Source organism: Tamandua tetradactyla, chromosome 1 (assembly GCF_023851605.1).
Source record: "Tamandua tetradactyla isolate mTamTet1 chromosome 1, mTamTet1.pri, whole genome shotgun sequence".
Classification (NCBI taxonomy): domain Eukaryota; kingdom Metazoa; phylum Chordata; class Mammalia; order Pilosa; family Myrmecophagidae; genus Tamandua; species Tamandua tetradactyla.
The window spans coordinates 196,153,407-196,180,003 of record NC_135327.1 but is presented as its reverse complement, the minus strand read 5'-3'; the positions used below and the strand labels follow the sequence as shown (position 1 = coordinate 196,180,003).

Sequence of the window (26,597 nt, the reverse complement as noted above, 5' to 3'; positions counted from 1 at the left end):
GAGGTGTCTGTTCAAGTCTTTTTCCCATTTTGTAATTGGGTTGGCTGTCTTTTTGTTGTTGAGATGAACAATCTCTTTATAAATTCTGGATACTAGACCTTTATCTGATATATCATTTCCAAATATTGTCTCCCATTGTGAAGGCTGTCTTTCTACTTTCTTGATGAAGTTCTTTGATGCACAAAAGTGTTTAATTTTGAGGAGTTCCCATTTATTTATTTCCTTCTTCAGTGCTCTTGCTTTAGGTTTAAGGTCCATAAAACCGCCTCCAGTTGTAAGATCCATAAGATATCTCCCAACATTTTCCTCTAACTGTTTTATGGTCTTAGACCTAATGTTTAGATCTTTGATCCATTTTGAGTTAACTTTTGTATAGGGTGTGAGAGATGGGTCTTCTTTCATTCTTTTGCATATGGATATCCAGTTCTCTAGGCACCATTTATTGAAGAGACTGCTCTGTCCCAGGTGAGTTGGCTTGACTGCCTTATCAAAGATCAAATGTCCATAGATGAGAGGGTCTATATCTGAGCACTCTATTCGATTCCATTGGTCGATATATCTATCTTTATGCCAATACCATGCTGTTTTGACCACTGTGGCTTCATAATATGCCTTAAAGTCAGGCAGCGCGAGACCTCCAGCTTCGTTTTTTTTCCTCAAGATGTTTTTAGCAATTCGGGGCACCCTGCCCTTCCAGATAAATTTGCTTATTGGTTTTTCTATTTCTGAAAAATAAGTTGTTGGGATTTTGATTGGTATTGCATTGAATCTGTAAATCAATTTAGGTAGGATTGACATCTTAACTATATTTAGTCTTCCAATCCATGAACACGGTATGCCCTTCCATCTATTTAGGTCTTCTGTGATTTCTTTTAGCAGTTTTTTGTAGTTTTCTTTATATAGGTTTTTTGTCTCTTTAGTTAAATTTATTCCTAGGTATTTTATTCTTTTAGTTGCAATTGTAAATGGGATTCGTTTCTTGATTTCCCCCTCAGCTTGTTCCTTACTAGTGTATAGAAATGCTACAGATTTTTGAATGTTGATCTTGTAACCTGCTACTTTGCTGTACTCATTTATTAGCTCTAGTAGTTTTGTTGTGGATTTTTCCGGGTTTTCGACATATAGTATCATATCGTCTGCAAACAGTGATAGTTTTACTTCTTCCTTTCCAATTTTGATGCCTTGTATTTCTTTTTCTTGTCTAATTGCTCTGGCTAGAACCTCCAACACAATGTTGAATAATAGTGGTGATAGTGGACATCCTTGTCTTGTTCCTGATCTTAGGGGGAAAGTTTTCAATTTTTCCCCATTGAGGATGATATTAGCTGTGGGTTTTTCATATATTCCCTCTATCATTTTAAGGAAGTTCCCTTGTATTCCTATCTTTTGAAGTGTTTTCAACAGGAAAGGATGTTGAATCTTGTCAAATGCCTTCTCTGCATCAATTGAGATGATCATGTGATTTTTCTGCTTTGATTTGTTGATATGGTGTATTACATTAATTGATTTTCTTATGTTGAACCATCCTTGCATACCTGGGATGAATCCTACTTGGTCATGATGTATAATTCTTTTAATGTGTTGTTGGATACGATTTGCTAGAATTTTATTGAGGATTTTTGCATCTGTATTCATTAGAGAGATTGGTCTGTAGTTTTCTTTTTTTGTAATATCTTTGCCTGGTTTTGGTATGAGGGTGATGTTGGCTTCATAGAATGAATTAGGTAGTTTTCCCTCTACTTCGATTTTTTTGAAGAGTTTGAAGAGAATTGGTACTAATTCTTTCTGGAACATTTGGTAGAATTCACATGTGAAGCCATCTGGTCCTGGACTTTTCTTTTTAGGAAGCTTTTGAATGACTAATTCAATTTCTTTACTTGTGATTGGTTTGTTGAGGTCATCTATGTCTTCTTGAGTCAAAGTTGGTTCTTCATGTCTTTCCAGGAACCCGTCCATTTCCTCTAAATTGTTGTATTTATTAGCGTAAAGTTGTTCATAGTATCCTGTTATTACCTCCTTTATTTCTGTGAGGTCAGTAGTTATGTCTCCTCTTCCATTTCTGATCTTATTTATTTGCATCCTCTCTCTTCTTCTTTTTGTCAATCTTGCTAAGGGCCCATCAATCTTATTGATTTTCTCATAGAACCAACTTCTGGCCTTATTGATTTTCTCTATTGTTTTCATGTTTTCAATTTCATTTATTTGTGCTCTAATCTTTGTTATTTCTTTCCTTTTGCTTGCTTTGGGGTTAGCTTGCTGTTCTTTCTCCAGTTCTTCCAAATGGATAGTTAATTCCTGAATTTTTGCCTTTTCTTCTTTTCTGATATAGGCATTTAGAGCAATAAATTTCCCTCTTAGCACTGCCTTTGCTGTGTCCCATAAGTTTTGATATGTTGTGTTTTCATTTTCATTCGCCTCGAGGTATTTGCTAATTTCTCTTGCAATTTCTTCTTTGACCCAGTCGTTGTTTAGGAGTGTGTTGTTGAGCCTCCACGTATTTGTGAATTTTCTGGCACTCTGCCTATTATTGATTTCCAACATCATTCCTTTATGGTCCGAGAAAGTGTTGTGTAAGATTTCAATCTTTTTAAATTTGTTAAGACTTGCTTTGTGACCCAGCATATGGTCTATCTTTGAGAATGATCCATGAGCACTTGAGAAAAAGGTGTATCCTGCTGTTGTGGGATGTAATGTCCTATAAATGTCTATTAAGTCTAGTTCATTTATAGTAATATTCAGATTCTCTATTTCTTTGTTGATCCTCTGTCTAGATGTTCTGTCCCTTGATGAGAGTGGTGAGTTGAAGTCTCCAACTATTATGGTATATGAGTCTATTTCCCTTTTCAGTGTTTGCAGTATATTCCTCACGTATTTTGGGGCATTCTGATTCGGTGCGTAAATATTTATGATTGTTATGTCTTCTTGTTTAATTGTTCCTTTTATTAGTATATAGTGTCCTTCTTTGTCTCTTTTAACTGTTTTACATTTGAAGTCTAATTTGTTGGATATTAGTATAGCCACTCCTGCTCTTTTCTGGTTGTTATTTGCATGAAATATCTTTTCCCAACCTTTCACTTTCAACCTATGTTTATCTTTGGGTCTAAGATGTGTTTCCTGTAGACAGCATATAGAAGGATCCTGTTTTTTAATCCATTCTGCCAATCTATGTCTTTTGATTGGGGAATTCAGTCCATTGACATTTAGTGTTATTACTGTTTGGATAATATTTTCCTCTAACATTTTGCCTTTTGTATTATATATATCATATCTGATTTTCCTTCTTTCTACACTCTTTTCCATATCTCTCTCTTCTGTCTTTTTGTATCTGATTCTAGTGCTCCCTTTAGTATTTCTTGCAGAGCTGGTCTCTTGGTCACAAATTCTTTCAGTGACTTTTTGTCTGAGAATGTTTTAATTTCTCCCTCATTTTTGAAGGATAATTTTGCTGGATATAGGAGTCTTGGTTGGCAGTTTTTCTCTTTTAGTATTTTAAATATATCATCCCACTGTCTTCTAGCTTCCATGGTTTCTGCTGAGAAATCTACACAAAGTCTTATTGGGTTTCCCTTGTATGTAATGGATTGTTTTTCTCTTGCTGCTTTCAAGATCTTCTCTTTCTCATTGACCTCTGACATTCTAACTAGTAAGTGTCTTGGAGAACGCCTATTTGGGTCTAATCTCTTTGGGGTGCGCTGCACTTCTTGGATCTGTAATTTTAGGTCTTTCATAAGAGTTGGGAAATTTTCAGTGATAATTTCTTCCATTAGTTTTTCTCCTCCTTTTCCCTTCTCTTCTCCTTCTGGGACACCCACAACACGTATATTTGTGCGGTTCATATTGTCCTTGAGTTCCCTGATACCCTGTTCAAATTTTTCCATTCTTTTCCCTATAGTTTCTGTTTGTTTTTGGAATTCAGATGTTCCATCCTCCAAATCACTAATTCTATCTTCTGTCTCTTTAAATCTATCATTGTAGCTATCCATTATTTTTTCTATGTTTGCTACTTTATCCTTCACTTCCATAAGTTCTGCGATTTGTTTTTTCAGTTTTTCTATTTCTTCTTTATGTTCAGCCCATGTCCTCTTCATGTCCTCCCTCAATTTATCGATTTCATTTTTGAAGAGGTTTTCCATTTCTGTTCGTATATTCAGCATTAGTTGTCTCAGCTCTTGTGTCTCATTTGAGCTATTGGTTTGTTCCTTTGACTGAGCCATATTCTCAATCTTTTGAGCGTGGACAGTTATCTTCTGCTGCTGGCGTCTGGGCATTTATTCAGATTTCTCTTGGTGTTGGACCCAGCAAGGTTGTAATATTTTTCTGTGAAATCTCTGGGTTCTGTTTTTCTTATCCTGCCCAGTAGGTGGCGCTCGTGGCACACGTTTGTCTGCGGGTCCCACCAGTAAAAGGTGCTGTGGGACCTTAAACTTTGGAAAACTCTCGCCGTCCTGGGGGTTCGCTAGCCGAAGCGGCTTGAGCCGGCCGGGGTCCGGGCAACAAGCGTGGCGGGAGGGCGCCAGCGGCAGCAGCCCGCCCAGGAGAATGCACGTTCCCCGGGAGTCACGGGTTTGGAAGGGGCCTCCCCCACCCGTCACCGTTCTCCGCGGCCTGGGGGTTTCCGATCCAATTCTCTCAGTTGGTCCGGGGGCTGCGCGTGGTGTGGGCGCCAGCCGCCTTGGTTTCAGGGGACCACCTCTCCAATTCTCCCAGCCGGCCCGGGAAGGGGGAAGGGAGTAACTCCGGCCGCTTGCCACCCCGCCCGGTAAGGCCCGCGCGCCTCGGCGATCTCACCCGAGCTGCTTCTCTCAGCCAGCCAGCCGTTCCAGGATGGGGTACGCTGTCTTTTTTATCTCTGTTGTGGCTTTGGGCGCTTTCTGTATCGTTTCTACTCCCCTAGTAGGTGTCCTGGAGAAGAAACTAAGATCCGCGCGTCTTACTAAGCCGCCATCTTCCAGGAAGTCTCGGGAGCCCACTTTTAACAAATTTTGGTTTTAGTTCTTCTAATGGTTACTGCCTAACTATTAATACACGTGTATTGGTCAGGGTTCTCAAGGGAAACAGAATCGACAGGATAATGATAACCAATATTATATAAATAATATGAATTGGCTCATGTGACTGTAAGGATGGACAAGTTCAAATTCTATTAAAGCTGCGAATTCCAAGGAAGGTTTTCAATGAATTCCCTAGGACAAGCTGGCTGGCTGAACTAGAGAGGGAAATTCTCCCTTCTCACTGCTGAAATCATCAAGTCTCCTTTTAAGGCCATCAAACTTATTGGATGAGACTTTTCTCATTGTTGAAGGCAATCTCAGTTGATGTAGATATAATCAGCCATAGATGCAATTGATTTATCCATCTAGTTTTTGGTAATTTCTTTGCTTATGGCACCTGGGGATTTCTTTCTTTCAGCAACACACTAAAATTATTTTTCATTATATTTTAATTCAGCATTTCTACACACATTTATAGTAGGAGGAGGTCAGCAAGGCTCTCCCTTTTAAATCTCACCATGCTTTTAAATCTGGAAGTTCTTCTTTCTTTTAGAAATTCATCAAAATCTTTCACTTGCTGATGTTCACATATTGCCCCTCCCTGCCCCTATCCCCATATCAGAGCTATTATTTCATTCTCTTTGGCGATTCTTTATTATTTCCACAGACTTACTATGGAGAAAAGGTAAATCTATATAATCAATATATCATCTTAAACTGAAAGTTCATGAATCTCTTCTTGATTTCTTCCCAGAAATAGATGAGCTCATTCCCTCAACTTCTGTTTGGAGAGGTCATATTCTATCTTGTTTTTATAGTCATTTAAAATGATGCCTTTTTCCCTTACGGGGGTAAGCTACTTACTGGCAAAGCTTGTAATTTATTTATCTTTGTATTATCCATGGCATTTTGCCCACTCTCTTGCAAATTTTGTGTATTTCATATGGAAAAAAGCAAGCTTGGTATAGTACAAAGAGCATGAATGAGCTTTGGTTAGATTTTTGGTTAGATACTCACATTTGACTTTGGTCAAAGTAGCCTCTCTGGGTCTCATTTCTCATCTTTTAAATGGCAACAATAATTCCTGATTTCCAAGACCGTTTTACAAATGAAACAAATGAAGTACAGCCTCCAGCTCCCCAGTCCTATGCAAATGTTTGTGAATTTTCACAGGCAATTAATTTCATGCCTGTTTCCAGGTGCCACATTTTCCTTTCTCAGTAGTTCTCTGTCTGAAATATTGGCCAAATACTTTTCCTGCAAGTTGTTGATTCAGAAAGTTAAAATGGACTCTTTCTTTATGAATGTTCACTATATCCTAAAAGAAGTCTAAGAACTAAAAAACAGAAGAGGTGGCATCCCAAAGTGAAATGCTACATCTGCAAAGGAGATGGTGGTAAAGCAGTTTTAACACCATTAGCTAGAAATCATTTTAAGGATTGAAAGATGGTTAAAATGACAAATTTTATGTGATATGTACATATATATAAAATAATTTTTTTAAAAAAGCCTGTGAGAAAATTTTTATGGTGAAAGTTGGACTGTTGACAAATGTCTTCCCCCTTTCCCCAACCACCAAGAAAGAGGGAAGAGTGTACCTCTCAACTCAAGCTTCATAAGACGGGTTTTGAGGACATCACTCAGCTTGATTTTTTTTTTATTGTGAAAATTAACATATATACAAAAAAGCAATAAATTCCAAAGCACTCTGCATTTCAGGACTTATCTGGCCTAAGGAACCCATCTGGAGGTTATGGGTTTCTAGAAAGTAATCATAGTGCATTGAACTGTTGTAGAATCTCAGATAGATCCCTGGGTGTTCTTTAGAGCTGACAGGAATTGTTTCGGTTGGAGTTTGGCAAATTGTGATAAATAGCAATATCTAGCTGAAGCTTGTGTAAGAGTAGCCTCCAGAGTAGCCTCTCGACTATTTGAACTCTCTCGGCCACTGATACCTTATTTGTTACATTTGTTTACCCCCTTTTGGTCAGGATGGCACTGTCAATCCCACGGTGCCAGGGCTAGGCTTGTCCCTGGGAGACTCAGCTTGATATTTATCCTCTAGGGTGTGAGGGGATAAAGAGGGTGCTCTTTGACCCATACTTGGTGATGGAACTAACAGAAAGCAGGAAATTTACCTAACCTGTTGTGGCTGGGTGAACTTCACCTACCCTGGCGAACTGGAGAGCCCCACCTGCCTATTCCTAACAATCTCTGAAGCATTTCAAACATTTAACCACAGACGTGTAACCACAAAATACATTGCTCTTTTTTTATTTTCCTTGATTTCAATAAACCCTGCTCTGTAAATACACCACTCTCCCTCCTCTTAATGCGGCTCTTGGTTCAGTCAGTCCTCCAGGCTTGACTGCCCCTCGGCCATCCCTCTCCAGCTCTCTAATAAAGCCTGCCATGATCCGTTGAGGTCTGTCCATTCCTTCTTTTCAAGCATTCTCCTCCTCTATACACCTTCACTTTCCTTTCATAATGGTGCCAAAACCCAGGAAGGGGCTAAGGCAGGGACCTCTGTCCCTGGCTCTTTCCCCCTCCATTCGAACCCTTCCCCTTTAAACCCTCCCTTCCTCTTCTTTCATTTTCATGCCTGGCGCCACAGGACCCAAGTGACCCTTTGAGCTCACTATAGGCTAAACGGCTGCCGGAAAGTGACCCGAAGCCACCCTCTCTTAGGAGAGCACAGCTTTTGCGGCCTCATTGCCACATGAGCAGTTCAGGGACTCCAGTGGTTCTTTATTGGTCCTCTCGGCAAACCCTGTGCCTGAGCAATCTTTAGCCCTCTGCTCTCTCATTAAAACCTCCGGATCAGGGGACGCTTGCCACTTCAGCCACTGCATCCACCACCAACTGATTAAAATCACCCTTGGACATTGCTGGTGGGTGAGTCTCTCCACTTTACTCTCTCCCCACAGAGGTACCCTGTGGGCTCTTTCTCTCTCTCTCTTTCTCTCTCTCTCTCTCTCTTGCTCACTCTCCTGACGTGGACCCCTGGGGTCCCCTCGGCTGGCTGGAGTAGGGGACACCCTGCCTCGTGTTGAAGGCCCAGTTCTTTTGGCCTCTCATAATTAGCCTTCCTCCCCACTATTTCTCCATCAGAATGGGGACCGGGACCTCCATCCCAGCAGACTCACCTCTAGCCTGTCTCAAAAAAAATCTGAAAACATTAGGCTTAATGCCTGATTTAAAGGCCACTAAATTCCTCTGACTTTCAACCCAGACCTGGCCACAATACAATTTAGACAACATTGACGAACAGAATTTGGAACTTTTGACCCTGTCATTCTAAATGAACTAGACTCCTTCCTCCATCGAAATGGCAAGTGGTCTGAGGTACCCAGTATCTCCAGGCCTTTTTCTATCTCCGCTCCAGACCGACCCTTTGTAAATCATGTTCTCCACTCCAGCTACTCCTGGCCAATACCCGACCCCTGCCCCGCCACACCAAGAAAACACTCCCCCAACCCCAGCCCCACCTTCACCAACCCAGACCCTGGTAATGATCCCCCCTCCATATGACCCCCACCCCAAAACCCCAGCCTGCCCCCTCCTATTCCCCTGCTGGATGCCCCCATCGAACCCCCAGGCAGCTGTGCCCTCCCCTCCCTACACACACTCCACATCTACTTCAAGCCAAAACCAACCTCACCACATGTTTCACCTCCAAAAGGTGGCAGGAGTGGAGGGACCAGTTCAGGCTCATGTCCACTTCTCAATGGCAGATATGTCCCAAATTGAGGAAAAATTAGGCCCCTTCTCTAAGAATCCTACCAAATATCGCAAGAAACTCGTCCGCCTTATTCAGGCTTATCCCCTTACATGGCCAGATTTTTATTACATCCTCACGTCCACCTTAACCTCGGACATACAGAGCCGCATTTGGCAATCCACCCGAGAACATGCAGACTGCCTTCATGGTGAAAACAGAAACCTTAACCCAGTTGCAGATCTGGCAATCTGGCACTCCCCACCAGTGAGCTGGATTGGACATACCAACCCAGGGACCCTGGAATTCAGAATAGGGACCATATGATAGCCTGCTTATGCAAAGGGATGCTTAAGAACACCCATACCCAGATAAATTATGAAAAAATCCAGGAAATTACCCAAAAAACCTGAAGAAAACCCGTCCCTCTTTATGGCTAGACTAACCGAGGCTATAACAAAATACACCAATCTGGAGCTCAACACACCAGAGGGCACCCTCTTCTTACCTGTACAATTTATCAGCCAACCTGCCCCCGACATCCGAAGAAAGCTTCAGAAGCTTGAACAAGGCCCACAGACTCCACAACAGGAACTCCTCCATGTAGCCCTCCGGATGTTTAACAACCAGGATGAGGAGGCAAGGAGGGAAAGAGAGAAAAACCTCAAGTCCAAATATCAGCTCTTAGCCACGGCCCTACAGGGTCCTCGGCGTGGCCCCACACCCTCCCATCTCCCCCGGACAAAAAACCACAGACCCACCAGAGGCCTGCTTCCGCTGCGACAAGAGGGGCACTGGTCAAAAGCCTGCCCAAACCCGAAACCTCCCTCCAAGCCGTGCCCCAGCTGTGGACAATGGGGACATTGGAAAGTGGAGTGCCCTCAGGGGTGGACACCCTGCCCCTCAGGTCTCCACTTACAGAACCATAAAACCCCTTTCCGTAGTTACAGGAATGAGGGAGCCTGGGCTCCACTGCCCTTGCCACTGAGCGTAACAATCCCGGGGAGCCCAGGGGAGTAGGGATGGTGGCCAGCCATATCCTTTCCTTCATGGTTGACATTGGGGCAACTCTCTCTCTCTCTCTCTCCTGAATTCGTGGAAAAGGCCCAGCCGATTATTAGGAGTATCAGAAACTATTACCTATCCCCACAAAACCCCTCCAATCCTGTGCTCCTCCGGGGACCTCACATTCACTCTTCTGGGAATAGATATACTCCATAAGCTTCGAGCTTTCCTCCACATCCCACCCCTACACTAAACTGACATCTTTTTACTCCAAACAGCAGAGCCAGGACAACAATCCAGGACTGACCCCCACTCCCCAAGCCTCAAGACCCCATAAACCCCCTCAACCCGCCTGACCCCCACGTCAACCCTGCCGTTTGGGACACAGACCATCCTCAAATTGCTTTTCATGATTCCCCACTCCTTATAAGCTCCAGAACATCAATTTGCAACAAGAACCCCCCCCCCCACTGCTCCCCATAAACGGTATGGCCCTAACAAAGTTTCAGCCCCTTACAGCCATGGCCCTTGGACATGCCATCGCCTGCCGGCACACCAGAGAAAACACAGAACGCCATGGAGCAGGTAAATACTTCCCAGTTTCCAGCGTTAATTTGCTCCCCTGCCTGGCCTACACGTCTGGACTCTTCTGGGTACGTGGTTCAAATGCCTCCCTGTGTCTCCCCACCAACTGGGCGGGAACATGCACACTAGCCTTTCTATCACCCCAAATAAACCTATTCCCACAAACCTGGTCCAAAATACCCCCTGAAAAATCAAAAGCCGTCCAGTTAATCCCCCTACTAGCCGCACTTGGGGTCCTCTCTAGAGCAAGTCCAGAAACAGTAGGACTAGTTGTGTTATTACACAGCTTTACCATCCTGCCACAACAACTGGCTTCAAACCTCCAGGAAATCTCAAAACAGCTTATATCTCTACAGGACCAAGTAGACTCTTTAGCTGCAGTAGTTTTACAAAAGAGGCATGGACACGACCTCTTAACAGCTGCACACAGAGGCATCTGTGCATTACTTCAAGAACGGTGCTGTTTTTATACTAACCAATCCCACTTAGTCCGAGATGGAGCCCTAGCTACTAAAATCGGGGATCAAGCCTCGCCTAGCTCCTTAATGTGCCCTAGGCAATCTCCCCTCTTGGCTCATACCCCTTATAACCCCTCATATGTCTTATATTAATTTTCTCTTTCCTTCCCTGCTTTGTTAATCTCCTATAAAAGTTTTTTTGCCAGACGAATCACCGCTATCTCCCGAGCCGCAACTCAAGATCATGTGAAAGAAGTTCCTGCTCCAGGCTCACCAAAGACCTTCCCCCACGATGCCCCCTGGTCAGCAGGAAGCAGCCAGATAAGACGACTGTCACCCCACTCCCTTTTTATACTCCTCCAGAGTCTGGAAGGATGGAACTAACGGAAAGCAGGAAACTGACCTGACCTGTCGCGGCTGATTGAACTTCACCCACCCTGGCAAAATGGAGAGCCCATTCCTAACAATCTCCAAGCATATCAAATATTTAACCACAGATGTGTAACCACAAGATACATTGTTCTTTTGTTTTTTTATTTTTCTTGATTTTAATAAACTCTGCTCCATAAATATACCACTCTCTGTCTCCTTAGCCTGGCTCTCGGGTCAGTCAGTCCTGCAGGCTTGACTGTTCCTCAGGCCGTACCTCTCCAGCTCTCTCATAAATCCTGCCATGATCCGTTGAGGTCTATCCATTCTTTCTTTTCGAGCATTCTCCTCCTCCACACTCCTTCACTTTCCTTTCACCTGGGGGCATAAATATGGGGGCAGGAGCTTGGTGGGATCTCATGAAGGCAGCTTGAGAGTATTTCAGCAGAAGCTGAGTTGGATGTTCCTATTGGCAGAGCCCCCCAGGACCTCAGAAGTGTCCCACTAGAGAAAGTCTGTATTGTATTTTCCCCACCCCAGAGAGCATAAGCACATGAATATCAAATTGTGGCAATTACAAGTCAAAATCTTTCCTGCCCTTTGCCTCTTAGAGTGGGTACTTTAGTACACCCCCTTCACGTCTGAAGCTCACACTCCCCAGCATTGTGAATATTGGCCTGCTGGCGACTCTCATCTGGGATGCTCTCTGGAAATTGCCCTTGGTCAGAAACAGCTGCCTCATCCAAGGTCATGCCCCTTCCCCAGGGCATTTGGGACAACTTTGAAGAAAATCCCAGCTCCTGAGCTTCCTAGAGGATCACCTGAGGCCGCTGTGGCAGCTGCATCTCAGTCCAACTTCTCCCTCTACCCCATCCTGCTTCCCTCACTTCCTTTCAGGTGTTGTTCCTAAGAGGACTTCCAATAAATCTCCTGCATGCAAATTTCAGAGTCTATATCCCGGTGGGAAACCCAACCCCAAACACCTTTTCCTCTCCCCATCCTCTGACCTCATGGCTAGTGAGTTAGAGGGAGGTGAAGAAACACAAGGCAGGGAAATAGAGAGGAAATGGACCATATCCCTTTCTTACTACAGGCTTCAGTTTGATGCAAGCCTGGGTTGGGCAAAGACAGGACACTCACTTTGAATGAAGTCAGAATTTTGACTATTTCAGGGGACTGAACATTTTAATAATTGAAATGAGGCTGTTCTTGTGACTAGAAGGATGATTGTGATGATGATGATCCAACAGTAACCAAAAGAGCTTTGGAACTACTTTCATCTGAGGGTGAGATAAGAATTTGCTTACAAAGAAATTTGAAATGATGAGAAAGGAAATGTTCTTCTTCACACTCTGGAGTTTTGCACTTTCAGCACAATGATAACATTAGATTACATTTACGTACCAGAAAACTCTAAATAAATAATACTGTCCCAGTTTGAAAGGATTCTATAGCCTAGAAAAGCCATGTTTTAATCCTGATCCATTTCATGAAGGCAGCCGTTTCTTTTTTTAAAATTTTTTTATTAATTAAAATATTACAAGAAAGAAATACAAACATTCCTAATATATGATCATTCTGTTCTACATATATAATCAGTAATTCACAATATCATCACATAGTTGCATATTCATCATCATGATCATTTCTTAGGACGTTTGCATCAATGCAGAAAAAGGAATAAAAAGACAACAGAAAAATGAAATGAAAACAGAAAAAAAAATTATACATACATACCCCTTACCCCTCCCTTTCATTGATCACTAGCATTTCAAACTAAATTTATTTTAACATTTGTTCCCTCTATTATTTATTATTATTCCATATGTTCTACTCGTCTGTTGACATGTAGATAAAAGGAGCATCAGACACAAGGTTTTCACAATCGCAGTCACATTGTAAAAGCTATATCATTATACAATCATCATCAAGAAACATTGCTACTGCAACACAGCTCTACATTTTCAGGCAGTTCCCTCCAACCTCTCCATTACATCTTGAATAACAAGGTGATATCTACTTAATGCATAAGAATAACCTCCAGGATAACTTCTCAACTCTGTTTGGAATCTCTTAGCCATTGACACTGTGTCATTTCACTCTTCTCCCTTTTGGTCGAGAAGGTTTTCTCAATCCCTTGATGCTGAGTCTCAGCTCATTCTAGGATTTCTGTCCCACGTTGCCAGGAAGGTCCACACACCTGGGAGTCATGTCCCACATAGACGGGGGGAGGGGCAGTGAGTAGGCTTGTCATGTTGGCTGGAGAGAGAGGCCACATCTGAGCAACAAAAGAAGTTCTCTTGGGGGTGACTCTTAGGTCTAATTTTAAGTAGGCTTGACTTATCCTTTGTGGGGTTAAGTTTCATATGAACAAACCCCAAGACTGGGGGCTCAGCCTATAGCTTTGGTTGTCCACACTGTTTGTGAGAATATCAAGAATTCAACTTGGGGAGGCTGAATTTTCCCCCATTCTCACCATTCCCCAAAGGGGACTTTGCAAATACTTTTCCACTCACTGATCAAATAATTTTGGGATTCAGCGGGGCATCACTCTGGACAAACCAACAAAATCTCATGTCCTACCCAAGGTTCCATGTACTTATGTTGTTCAACAAATTATCTACATAAGTTATATTAGGAGATGCACTAGTCAAAATATAAATTTTGTACCAAATAACATTTTTTTGCTTTAGTCTCACACATAAGTTGAAATTTTAAAATACTAATTAACATCTATTTCAGCATCCTGCAGTAATGACATTCCTTTGTTCTTCCTCATACAAATTTTTTTTTAATTTGTACATTTAGTCAGTATTATTATACACTCTAGGCATTCCTAGATTATACCATCTCAATCTTTATCATCTATCTTTCTTTGTAATTTCATTTATGCCCCCAGTCCTCCTCCCTCTATCATTCTCACATTCAGCTTCATTCAGTGTTTTAACATAATTGTATTACGGTTAGGTAGTGCTGTCCATTTCTGAGTTTTTATATTCAGTCCTGTTGCACAATCTGTATCCCTTCAGCTCCAATTACCCAATATCTTACCCTATTTCTACCTCCTTATGGTCTCTTGTTACCAATGAAATGTTCCAAGTTTATTCACTAATGTCAGTTCATATCAGTGAGACCATACAGTATTTGTCCTTTCGTTTTTGGCTAATCTTACTCAGCATAATGTCCTTAAGGTCCATCCATGTTGTTATATACTTCATAACTTTATTCTGTCTTGCAGCTGCATAATATTATATTGTATGTATATGCCACAGTTTGTTTAGCCACCTGTCTGTTGATGGACATTTTGGCAGTTTCCATCTCTTGGTAATTGTAAATAATGCTGCTATAAACATTGGTGTGCAAATGTCCGTTTGTGTCCTTGCCCTCATGTCCTTTGAGTAGAGACCACATATAGATGGGTCCTGTTTTTTAATCCATTCTGCCAGTCTATGTCTTTTGATTGGAGAGTTTAATCCATTAACTTTCAGTGTTATTACTGCATGCATAGTAATTTCTTCTACTATTTTGCCTTCTGGATTTTATATGTCATATCTAATTTTCCTTCTTTTTACCTTTACTCATCGTCTTCCTTTCTACCCTCTTCTCCACACCTCTCTCTTCTGTCTTTTCGTATCTGTCTCTAGTGCTCCCTTTAGTATTTCTTGCAGAGCTGGTCTCTTTGTCACAAATTCTCTCAGTGATTTTTTTGGTCTAAAAATGTTTTAATTTCTCCCTTATTTTTGAAGGACAATCTTGCTGGATATAGAATTCTTGGTTGGTAGTTTTTCTCTTTTAATAATTTAAATATATCATCCCACTGTCTTCTCGCCTCCATGGTTTCTGCTGAGAAATCTACGCATAGTCTTATTGGGCTTCCCCTGTATGTGATGGATTGCTTTTCTCTTGCTGCTTTCAAGATTCTCTCTTTCTCTTTGACCTCTGACATTCTGATTAGTAAATGTCTTGGAGTGTGTCTATTTGGATCTATTCTCTTTGGGGTACACTACACTTCTTGGATCTGTAATTTTAAGTCTTTCATAAGAGTTGGGAAATTTTCAGTGATAATTTCCTCCATTAGTTTTTCTCCTCCTTTTCCCTTCTTTTTTTCTTATGGGACACCCACAACATGTATATTCGTGCGTTTCATATTGCCATTCAATTCCCTGAGTCCCTGCTCATATTTTTCCATTTTTTCCCTATATTTTCTTTATCTTGTCAAATTTCAGGTGTTCTGTCCTCCAGTTCACTAATCCTATGTTCTGCCTCTCGAAATCTACCATTGTAGGTTTCCGTTGTTTTTTTCATCTCTTCTACCAAGCCTTTCATTCCCATAAGTTCTGTGATTTTTTTTTCAGACTTTCAATTTCTTCTTTTTGTTCATTCCTTGCCTTCTTTATATCCTCCCTCAATTCACTGATTTGGTTTCTGATGAGGTTTTCCATGTCTGTTCATATATTCTGAATTAATTGTTTCAACTCCTGTATCTCATTTGAATTGTTGGTTTGTTCCTTTGACTGGGCCATATCTTCAATTTTCCTAGTGTGATTTTTTATTTTTTCCTGGCATCTAGACATTTAATTACCTAAATTAGTTTATTCTGGAGATTGCTTTCACTTCTTTTACCTAGGATTTTCTTGCTGGGTGAATTTGTTCTCTATCTGTTCTTTGACATTCAGTTCAGCTTTATCTGGACCTCTAGCTTAGGTTTTGTTTAACAGAGGAGAATTTTTCAGTTCTTGTTTTCTTGTTTCTGGCCCTGCTTGTGCGGTGCCTTTCTCCCCTACCCTTAGAAGGGTCTACTTAGGTATTATAGACCCCAGCCAGATTTTCTCAGACCAAACTGGCCTCCTATCAGGAGGAAAAAGTCACCTGCATCGGTTTTCCCTGAGGGTGAGACCCAGCAGGTTGATAGACTTTCCTGTGAAGTCTCTGGGCTCTGTTTTTCTTATCCTGCCCAGTATGTGGCGCTTGTCTGCCTACAGGTCCCACCAGCATAAGATGATGTGGTACCTTTAACTTTGGCAGACTCTCCCTGCTGGGGATGTGGTGGAGACAGAGGAGAGGTTGAGGCGGGTTTTAATGGCTTAAATTACCAAGCCCTGGAGTCTGAATTCCTTGAGGGAGAGATCCCACCTGAGTTGGGTTCACCCCTCCCCTGGGGAAGGCACAGGCTCCAGACAAGCCCTCAAACGAGCTCGTTTCTGCCTGTGCCTGGGGCAGTTGCAGCCTGAGAAGCTCTGCCACTGTATCCAAAGGCAGTCAAGCCTTTGCAGAAACACAGCCACAAAAACCTCTGTTTTTTTTTTTTTTTCTTTTTCCGTCAGCCCTGCCCCCTTGTCACCAGGGTGAAAATGAGCGACCTCTGCTTAGACCAGGTTCACCTGAGCTGGGGGCTTATTTTTTGTAGTCAGAATTTGTTAATTCCACAATTGGCATTTGGTTGGGCTCAGCCACTGCTGCTGGTAAATTCTCTTTGCTTTCACCTCTGGGAAGCACCTGTGGGAGAGGGGCCATGGCTTGGGTAACTCATGGTTCTGGGGGTCTCACAGCCAGTCCAGTTCATCCAGACTGGGGTATGCTGTGTGTCTGGTCACTGACATGACCCCAGGATCTGTTCTGTACTGTTTCTGATTATTTAGTAGTTGTTCTGGAGGATGAACTAAAACGTGCACATTGCTAGGCCACCATCTTGGCCCGGAACTAGCCGTTTTTTTTTAATCCATTGTCCTAGTTTGCTAGCTGCTGGAATGCAACACACCAGAGACAGATTGGCTTTTAACAAAAGGGGATTTATTTTGTTAGTTCTTCAGAGGAAAGGCAGCTAACTTTCCACTGAGATTCTTTCTTATGTGGAAGGCACAGGATGGTCTCTACTGGTCTTCTCTCCAGGCCCCTGGGTTCCAACAACTTTCCCCGGGGTGACTTCTCTCTGCATCTTCAAGACCTGGGCTGAGCTGTGAGTGCTGAGATGAGGATGCTGAGCTGCTAGGCTGTGCTACATTGCCATCTCTCATTTAAGCATCAGCCAATTAAGTCAAATGTCCTTCATTGCAGCAGGCCTGCCTCCTAGCTGACTGCAGATGTAATCAGCAACAGATGAGGTTTCACATACCATGTGCATGGCAACAAAACTAGGTACGCTCACCTGGCCAAGTTGACAGCTGAATCTGACTACCACATGTCCACCCCTTGTCAACTTGGCAACAACAAACATCACCTTAAACAGGTGCAAAAAATTCTCTTCTTGCTGTGGACCTGTGAATCTCAAAACAAGTCTGGTGCTGTCATGGTTAGGGACAGGTGTCAACTTGGCCAAGTTGTGGTACCTGTTCATCTGATTGGGCAAGCGCTGGCCTGTCTGTTGCAATGAGGACATTTCATAGGATTAGGTCATGATCACGTCAGCTACATCCACAGCTGATTCCATTTGTAATCAGCCAAAGGGGAGTGTCTTCTGCAATTAGTGATGCTAAATCCAATCATGGGAAGCCTTTTAAGGAGGACTCAGAGGAGACAGGTGGCATTCCTGCTTTGGCTGGTGAGCCTCTCCTGTGGAGTTCGTCCAGGCCATCCATTGGAGTCATCGGCTTCGCAGCCTGCCCTGTGGATTTTGGACTCTGCGTTCCTACGGTCACGTGAGACACTTTCATAAATTTTATATTTGCAAGTGTTCCCTGTTGGTTCTGTTTCTCTAGAGAACCCTAACTAATACAGGTGCCAATATGCAAAGGAGGATATTCACAGGATACAAATTTTCATTTCCATAGTGAGAAATTGGAAGAAACACAGATGTAAAACCTGCAGGGCAAGCACCATGGGATTTCGAAGTCTGAAATTCATTTATCCTTTGGCTTTAGAAAGTGGCAGTCCCACCCCTTCTAAGGGCCTATGCAGTGGCCTGCCTCTTTCCAAATCAACCTCGGGGAACATCGAGGAGACCACCTCTTGGCTCCACTCTCTCCAGGCATCAGGACCACCCCTGGGCTCTCTGCCATTTCTGGGGCACATGCTCAACCAATCCACGTGTTGGCAGCCAGGCTCTCCCAGTCCCCCAAGGACCGTGCTACGCCTTTTCCAAGGCCTGAAGCTGCACAACTCTTCCACTGCAATGAGAGGGGAGACTCATCCTCGCCCTTCAGGGTAAACTCACCCCCTCCATGTTTATGGGTGGGTCCACTCTCTTGGCTGAGGTTTCTTGGCTTCAGACCCGAGCTTCCATGGTTCTCACTCTGCATACTCCAATCTCTCCCTTTTGTGTCCTCCTTTGTCAAGATTGGTAGTAGTTCCATTTACACCAACAGTCTCTTCAAGTACTCCAGAACTTCTCCATCATTCTCTTCACTGTTCCTCCAAAATCTTCCCCTTAGCCATCCAAAAAACTGTTCCAACACATCTGGTATTTGCAAACCGCAGCAGCACCCCACTCTCTGGTACCAACTCTGTTCTAGTTTGCTAGCTGCTGGAATGCAACACACCAGAGACAGATTGGCTTTTAATAAAAGGGGATTTATTTTGTTTGTTCTTCAGAGGAAAGGCAGCTAACTTTCCACTGAAGTTCTTTCTTACGTGGAAGGCACAGGATGGTCTCTGCTGGTCTTCTCTCCAGGCCCCTGGGTTCCAACAACTTTCCCCGGGGTGACTTCTTTCTGCATCTCCAAAGGCCTGGGCTGAGCTGCGAGTGCTGAGATGAGGATGCTGAGCTGCTAGGCTGTGCTACATTGTGGTCTCTCATTTAAGCATCAGCCAATTAAGTCAAATGTCCTTCGTTGCAGCAGGCCTGCCTCCTAGCTGACTGCAGATGTAAATCAGCAACAGATGAGGTTTCACGTACCATTGGCTCATGTGTGTAGCAACAAAACTAGGTATGCTCACCTGGCCAAGTTGACAACTGAATCTGACTACCACATCCATATTCAGCACTGTAGGTTGGGAACTTGATTAGATTACCTCCATGGAGATGTGACACACCCAATTGTGGTTATTAACCTTTGATTAGAGGTAGATGTGACTCGACCCATTCCAGGTGCATCTTGATTAGTTTACTGGAATACTTTAAAAGGGGAAGCATTTTGGAAAGCGCTTCAGAGCCACAAGAACTGCAGAGCCCACACAGCCGGATACCTATGGAGATGAAGAAGAAAATCACTCCTGGGGGAGCTTCGTGAACTAAGAGGCCTGGAAAGGAAGCCAGTAGACATTGCCATGTCTGCTATGTACCTTTCCAGTTGAGAGAGAAGCCCTGAACTTCATCGCCCTTTCTTGAGTGAGGGTAACTTCTTGTTGGTGCCTTAATTTGGACATTCTCATGGCCTTAGAACTGTGAACTTGCAACTTAATAAATTCCCTTTTTTAAAAGCCATTCTGAAGCAAGAGCACTGAAGAAGGAAATAAATAAATGAGAGCTCCTCAAAATTAAACACTTCTGTGCATCAAAGAACTTCATCAAGAAAGTAGAAAGACAGCCTACACAATGGGAGACAATATTTGGAAATGACATATCAGATAAAGGTCTAGTATCCAGAATTTATAAAGAGATTGTCCAACTCAACAACAAAAAGACAGCCAACCCAATTACAAAATGGGAAAAAGACTTGAACAGACACCTATCAGAAGAGGAAATACAAATGGCCAAAAGGCACATGAAGAGATGCTCAATGTCCCTGGCCATTAGAGAAATGCAAATCAAAACCGCAATGAGATATCATCTCACACCCACCAGAATGGCCATTATCAACAAAACAGAAAATGACAAGTGCTGGAGAGGATGCGGAGAAAGAGGCACACTTATCCACTGTTGGTGGGAATGTCAAATGGTGCAACCACTGTGGAAGGCAGTTTGGCGGTTCCTCAAAAAACTGAATATAGAATTGCCATACGACCCAGCAATACCATTGCTGGGTATCTACTCAAAGGACTTAAGGGCAAAGACACAAACGGACATTTGCACACCAATGTTTATAGCAGCATTATTTATAATTGCAAAGAGATGGAAACAGCCAAAATGTCCATCAACAGACGAGTGGCTAAACAAACTGTGGTATATACATACGATGGAATATTATGCAGCTTTAAGACAGAATAAACTTATGAAGCATGTAATAACATGGATGAACCTAGAGAACATTATGCTGAGTGAGTCCAGCCAAAAACTAAAGGACAAATACTGTATGGTCCCACTGATGTGAACAGACATTCGAGAATAAACTTGGAATATGTCATTGGTAACAGAGTCCAGCAGGAGTTAGAAACAGGGTAAGATAATGGGTGATTGGAGCTGAAGGGATACAGACTGTGCAACATGACTAGATACAAAAACTCAAAAATGGACAGCACAATAATACCTAAGTGTAAAGTAATCATGTTAAAACACTGAATGAAGCTGCATCTGAGCTATAGGTTTTTTTTTTGTCTGTCTGTTTTTTTTTTGTACTATTATTATTATTTTTATTTTTTTCTCTATATTAACATTCTATATCTTTTTCTGTTTTGCTAGTTCTTCTTCTAAATCGATGCAAATGTACTAAGAAATGATGATCATGCATCTATGTGATGATATTAAGAATTACTGATTGCATATGTAGAATGGAATGATTTCTAAATGTTGGGTTAATTTCTTTTTTTTTCTTTAATTAATAAAAAAAAAAGCCATTCTGTTTCTGGTATATCGCATTCCAGCAGCTTACAAACTAGAACAGATTTATGCCATGATTTCTTGATTATTGGATGCTGTTCCAAACCCCAAGACCAAAAACACACTTGATTCAAAGTCAGACGTGAGGTGTTTTTGTTTTTAAGGACTTACAAAAAGGAGAAAATCCTTCCTGGAGATAGCTGTTCAGGAAATGAAATCAGTGCTCCACAAAGATGGCAAGTACAAGGGGCAGCTTATAAGGGTTTGGGACAAGGACGTTCCATAGTGTATGAGAACAGAGTTTCATCAAGGTCTCATGATACAGGGGTTTGGAGATTTGTTATCAACATATCAGGGGAGAGGCGTTTTAGTGTTTTATAAGATAGGTGGTTTACAAGGGGAGAGGAGTTTTAATGTTTTATAAGATAGGTGGTTTAAAATACCATCTGTACATTCTTTCCCTCCCTGAGGAGGTCTATTGAACTTTAACTTCTGTCTGGGTCATGTAAGTGGCTACGTGCAGCAATTTACTCTCAATATGGAGGGGAAGCCCAAGCCCTGGGTCTCCACAGATGCCATTACTTATATAATACACTATCAACATAATGGCAGTCTTTACGGGTGAAAAAATGATTACATTAAATGTATATATTGATATCAGAAGTATGAAAATGTATATCTTAAAACCAAGGAGACAAAGCACATGAAACATTAAATATCCAGCTACAATTGCATCTACCCCCTGAGAATTCCTGTAGGCTATTGGTTCATTATCTTTCACTTTTTCCACGTGCAAATCCTGGTTATGTGCTTATTTGTGGTTCAGGCCACACAAGCTCATGGTCCTCCACTGAGCATATTCACTGCAGTTTACCTCTGTTGGCAGTAGCTGGTCATCCAGTGCTTATAAGATATTCTGTGGCCTTCCAGAAACTCATTGGCCATACCAAAGCAAAGTCTGGTGGTCAGGCTGTGAGAGCCAAAGCCACAAATCTCTCCTAATTAAACAGGGTCATTGCCTGTGTGTGCTCACTGAGCCAGGGGAGCAATCCCTGGTCAAGTTCTTACTTTTTTTAGGAAGCAGGTAGGGAGTTGGTAAAACCCAAGCACAAGGCTTGGCACATAACTGATGCTTAACAAATGCTATTTCTCCCCTTTCCTCCCCTGCCATCTTTCAGCTCTCTTAAATTAACTGGAGAATATGAAGAGTTTAGTTTGATTCTTTGATGATTAGAAGGAAAGTCACTGCAGGGACAGAGTAAAAAGGGGGGTGGTAAATAATGCCAGGTTGGAAAATGAATGCTGTGTTTGGAGCTGACTGTGGAAGGAAGGAAAGAGGAATGAGAGGCTGGCAGCTAGGGTAAAATTTACCCTGAAAGCGGTCCTGTTCATGTGGAAGGCAGAGAGACTGGGTTTATACTGGAAGATTGTGGCAAACACTCAAGAACAGACAGCCACCATGGTGAAGGAATAATATCTCTAAGAACTGCTTCCCCATCACCACCATGGCCAACAACATTTTATTGTGAAAAATTACAAGCATGCAGTAAAGTTGGAAAGACATTGCAATGATCACCCATATACACCACCCTGAAATCTACCGTTAAAATGTTACTCTACTTACTTTATCACAGATCTATCCTTCTCTCTATCTGACTTGTTGATGCATTTCAAAGTAAATTATTATTATTATTATCATCATTATTGTGTACCACCTGGCAGGATCCAACATCAAATAGACTAACCTATTGTCCCCATAAAGTATTGGCATTTCCTGGAAAGTCAAATATTTCAGCATTGGAGCTTCTCTCAAATGGTCCAACAAGAAAATGTGTTCTTTGCACAGTACTTGCTGCATTTCTATATGTTTGACATTGTTTGAAATAAAAATACTAATTAAAAAATAGGGACACATGGAGACATGATGGGGAAGGAAGAGAATGAGGGAGAAGTGGTTGCCTTGAGCGTAGTCACCACAAGTGGCCCCTTTTCAACAATGCATTAAGATAGTATGTTGAAATTCAGAGAGACAGAAAATAGATTCATATTTAGCAAGGAAGTGGAGAGAGAGGATGGAGCAGTTGTTGCTTGGTGGGCAAAGAGTGTAATTTTTGGAAATTTTAAATTTATGAAAAAAGATAATATAATGACAAGATGGTTAGGACTATGATTAAAAGAAAAAACAACATAGAGGAAGCAGTGCAAAGACAAAACCAGTGTTCAGTTAAAGGTAGTTAGTGAGTGTGTTTTAGCCTGCTAAAGCTGCTGAAATGTAATATACCAGAAAATGGGTGGGTTTTACAATGGGGACTTATCAGTTTACAAGCTTACAGTTCTGAGGCCATGAAAATGTCCAAATCTAGGTGTCATCAAGACAATAGCTTCTTCTTGAAGACAGGCTGCAGGCGATCCTGAACTTCTCTGAGACATGGCATGGCACATGGCGGGGTCTGCTGGTCTCTCCCTTCTCTTCTGGGTTTTGCTGTTTTTAGCTCCTAGCTTCAGTGGTTTCCTCCCCTGTTTCTGTGACTTTCTCTGTTCTGAATCTTTCTTTGAATTTCATCCTCTTATAAAGGACTCAGTAAGAGTATTAAGACCCACCTGGGGCACGCCTCAGCTGAAATAACCTAATCAGAAGGTCCCACCCACACTAGGTGCAACACCCACAGGAATGGATTAGCTTTAAGGACATGATCTTCTGGAGTCTATACAGTTTCAAACCATCACATGATGTTTTAATATTCTGGCTCCACCACCAGACAAATGCATAAGCTGAGCAGCCCCACTCCATGGCCCCAGTTCAGCTCTGTTCGCAAGCCAGGTTCTATAGAATCCAGTTATTCCTTTGCATATATAACCTAAAATATCTTTTTAGTCTGCTTGTAGGTAATATAGACAATCTGGGAGGTATATTCAATACATTTGAAATGTGATTATTCCAGGAATAATATTCCTAGGTAACCCAGGACTATTCCAGATGGGATTAATGGTGTGCCCCTCAACCATCAGCTTGCTCTCTGCCCTCTCCTTGCCTTTTCCCTGCTCTGCTCTAATTGTAGGGAACTACACTTCCCAGACTCCATTGTGCTCCAGCTTCTGGGTAGGCCATGCCAATGGAGGTACTGACAGTGTCCCTGGAAAAAAACTGCATTGTCTCCTTCTTGCCATAGGCTTTGGAGAGAGTTGATGGATTTCTTCTTGTTAGGAAGTCATTTTGATGAATATGCAGATCATTTCAATTCTTCTTTTCTCAGCAGCTTAAAAACTATGTTGGAAGCAAAGTCAAATCTAGTTTTTCTCCAGATATCAATCAACTCTTCCACTAAGGTTCCTGACATGTTTTTAGTTTTAAGAGTTTTCCTCTTTGTCTAGCTGAAGAAAGAATAATATGTAGTAGAGAGCTTAATTTAAATCCCAGCTCTGTCACTTACTGTGTGGCCTTGAGCATCTTACTTAACCTCTCTGTGCCCTAACCTCTCTGTGCCTTAGTTTTGTCTGGAAAATGAGATTAATAATAACACTGACTTCATAGCATTGTGGTAAGTATTAAAGGATTAAATTTATGAAAAGCCCTTCAAGCACTGTCTAGTGCATAGAAAGTACTTGACAAATGGAAGCTATTATTATTGCTTAAGGCTTACCCAGCTTTTAAGGACCAGCGCCAGTCTCCTTCATGAAGCACTCCCAGCACTGAACATTAGTTATAATAGTTGTAGAACTTACTAAAACATTAGTTACACTGAATTATTGTCTTTTCATGCGTATATTGTGAGGTAGCAAGATGCAACGTGAGGTAGCATCTACTAAGCTTTCCAGCTAACCATGATGCCTTTCAAGACTAGAACCATGTCTTAGTTTTGCATGGCAGGACCTCCAGTCCTATTACATGCTATGTCTCTGCTTTATTCTTTGTATCTGTTAGTTAAACCACTATCTACCCTGACAACCCAAAAAATCTGAGTACCATTCAGTGATCCTCTCACCCCATCCCCAGTCCTCATACCTAATCAATAAACAACTCTGTGGATTCCTTTATTAAGATATTTTATGTGTTTTTCTACTCTCTCTCTTCCTCTCCCCCTTGTCTCTGTGCATGTTATCCCCTTGTCAGCTTCTTAAACCAATATCCTTGCCTCCAGCTTCCATACTACTCCTTGACTCTCTGATGCCCATGGCTGCCAAAGCAATTATTTAAAAATCTAGATTTGACCATTTCACTGCCCTGTTTAAATCCTTCAAAGGCTCCCCATTTTATTAGGAATAATGGCAATATCATCCCTGTTCTAGTTTGCTAGCTGCCAGAATGCAACACACCAGAGACAGATTGGCTTTTAACAAAAGGGGATTTATTTCATTAGTTCTTCAGAGGAAAGGCAGCTAACTTTCAACTGAGGTTCTTTCTTATGTGGGAAGGCACAGGGAAATCTCTGCTGGCCTTCTCTCCAGGCCTCTGGGTTCCAACAACTTTCCCTGGGGTGATTTATTTCTTCATCTCCAAAGGTCTGGACTGAGCTGCGAGTGCTGAGATGAGGTATGCTAAGCTACTTCAGCTGTGCTACATTGCGCTCTCTCATTTAAGCACCAAACAATTAAGTCAAACATCATTAATTGCAGCAGGCATGCCTCTTAGCTGACTGCAGATGTAATTAGCAACAGATGAGGTTCAGGTACCATTGGCTCATGTCCACAGCAACAGAACTAGGTGCCTTCACCTGGCCAAGTTGACAACTGACTCCAACTACCACAATCCCCAACCACATCCTGTGGAGTCTCCTGGTCTACTCTTTCCTCCCAGATACCCTAATGTGCCAGCCAAATGAAGACCTCTTGAACTTTTCAGCAGATACCATAATTTTTCTATGACTTTTCAAAGGCTGCTATTTCTCCTTGGAATGTTCTTCCCTCCCAGTTCTACTTAGTCTACCTGGCAAATTCCTACCTCTGCTTCGACACAGCTCAAGCTCACCTCCCCATCCCAGATTAGCCACTCCTTGGCAATGTGCTCTCAGAACAGCTATAAATATCTATCTTTAACATGTCCCTTTTTAGTCCCTGCAATCCCTCAGCCTATCCAGCTCCTGGAACCAGCAGGTACCCCACTGTGATTTGTGTGCCTTGTCTAACACTCTGTAGTTCTTCCTTATGCTGTCTCCTAACTTCAGATCTTTCTTTGACTCTCCAATGACTACACCAGAAAACCCAAATGCCAGGTGTGGAGGACATGAACCTCCAGATCTGGGCCCTCCCAACGCTCTACCTCGGCAGTTTTGGGAGCATCTACTATATACTTCGGTGCCATACACTCTCATATGCTTGATCTCAGTTTGTTCTCACAACAGATTTGCAAGGCAGTATTATTTTAACTTTCTTTCAGATAAGAAAACTGAGGTTAAATGGTTAAGGAACTTGCCCCAAACATCTGCTGTAAATGGCAGAGCTAAAGTCAACCCCAGTGTCTTTGTTCCTCAACCCATCCTCTGCCATCTCCATGTGCTCCAGTTCAAAGTAAACTTGCTGCAATTTCTAGAACATTCTCTGCTCATTCTTTATGTCTATGCCTACATACTGTTCTTCTCCCCAATGTATTTAGAAAACTTTGAGTTAATGAACTTGGCAAAAGCAAGAAAAATGCTGATATAAGGAAACAGAGTAAACTGGCAGGGTGGAAACAATAGAGTAGCATAATCAAAGCCATATTTGAGCCATATTTGAGCTTTTTGAACAAGAAGGTGAATATGCTCCCATGCCCTCCCTTTGCTGAAGATGATGCTGTGGCTTTCTACTTGGGATCCTGAAATTAAAGCTTGTGATTTCAACATTTCAGGCTGAGGTTGAAAAGT

At 42.2% G+C, this 26,597-nt stretch overlaps 1 protein-coding gene across 14 annotated transcripts in view; it reads left to right on the top strand.

Moving 5' to 3' along the window:
* PRKAG2 (protein kinase AMP-activated non-catalytic subunit gamma 2) overlaps positions 1 to 26,597 on the top strand; it is a 614,065-nt gene that overhangs the window by 104,578 nt on the left and 482,890 nt on the right. For 2 of the 14 annotated variants that reach the window (XR_013171081.1, XR_013171085.1), the window contains one exon: positions 10,964 to 11,329. The exons of 7 other annotated variants lie outside the window; for them this stretch is intronic. The gene's annotated coding sequence lies outside the window, so the exon portion shown is untranslated. Of the gene's footprint in view, positions 1 to 10,233; positions 10,368 to 10,951; positions 11,330 to 26,597 lie in introns of those variants that run through there. 5 more of the 14 variants (XR_013171084.1, XR_013171086.1, XR_013171087.1 and 2 more) reach the window with 5 other exon arrangements.